Here is a 1,314-nt window from a genome sequence, read left to right on the forward strand (position 1 = left end):
TCTACGACGCACCCAGCAAAGGCGCACTGTGATTGGGAAGAAAAGTTGGGAAAGTGGGCAAAAGTCCCGAATTTGGTCCAAAGTCACACCCAGGTTCGAGTCCCACAAGTCCCGCCGCGTTCCACCAGGGTTCCGGGGTGCCTACAATGTCCACGACGCACCCAGCAAAGGCGCACTGTGATTGGGAAGAAAAGTTGGGAAAGTGGGCAAAAGTCCCGAATTTGGTCCAAAATCACACCCAGGTTCGAGTCCCACAAGTCCCGCCGCGTTCCACCAGGGTTCCGGGGTGCCTACAATGTCCACGACGCACCCAGCAAAGGCGCACTGTGATTGGGAAGAAAAGTTGGGAAAGTGGGCAAAAGTCCCGAATTTGATCCAAAATTATGCCCGGGTTGGAGTACCACGAGTCCGGCCGCGTTCCACCGGTGTCCCGGGGGTGCCTGGCATGTCCACAACTTACCCAGCAAAGGCGCACTGTGATTGGGAAGAAAAGTTGGGAAAGTGGGCAAAAGTCCCGAATTTGATCCAAAATTATGCCCGGGTTGGAGTACCACGAGTCCGGCCGCGTTCCACCGGTGTCCCGGGGGTGCCTGGCATGTCCACAACTTACCCAGCAAAGGCGCACTGTGATTGGGAAGAAAAGTTGGGAAAGTGGGCAAAAGTCCCGAATTTGATCCAAAATTATGCCCGGGTTGGAGTACCACGAGTCCGGCCGCGTTCCACCGGTGTCCCGGGGGTGCCTGGCATGTCCACAACTTACCCAGCAAAGGCGCACTGTGATTGGGAAGAAAAGTTGGGAAAGTGGGCAAAAGTCCCGAATTTGATCCAAAATTATGCCCGGGTTGGAGTACCACGAGTCCGGCCGCGTTCCACCGGTGTCCCGGGGGTGCCTGCCATGTCCACAACTTACCCAGCAAAGGCGCACTGTGATTGGGAAGAAAAGTTGGGAAAGTGGGCAAAAGTCCCGAATTTGATCCAAAATTATGCCCGGGTTGGAGTACCACGAGTCCGGCCGCGTTCCACCGGTGTCCCGGGGGTGCCTGCCATGTCCACAACTTACCCAGCAAAGGCGCACTGTGATTCAGAAGAAAAGTTGGGAAAGTGGGGAAAAAAAGGACCGGAAAATATCCAAAATTATGCCCGGGTTGGAGTACCACGAGTCCGGCCGCGTTCCACCGGTGTCCCGGGGGTGCCTGGCACGTCCACAACTTACCCAGCAAAGGCGCACTGTCAGTGGGGAAGACCAAACATGTCTCGGATTTTTTCCAAGTACCTTAACGAGAGAGGCTAAAAAGCACCTGTTTTTACCTTCTC

The sequence above is a fragment of the Nerophis lumbriciformis genome, unplaced genomic scaffold, assembly GCF_033978685.3.
Source record: "Nerophis lumbriciformis unplaced genomic scaffold, RoL_Nlum_v2.1 HiC_scaffold_53, whole genome shotgun sequence".
In the NCBI taxonomy this organism is placed as follows: Eukaryota; Metazoa; Chordata; class Actinopteri; order Syngnathiformes; family Syngnathidae; genus Nerophis; species Nerophis lumbriciformis.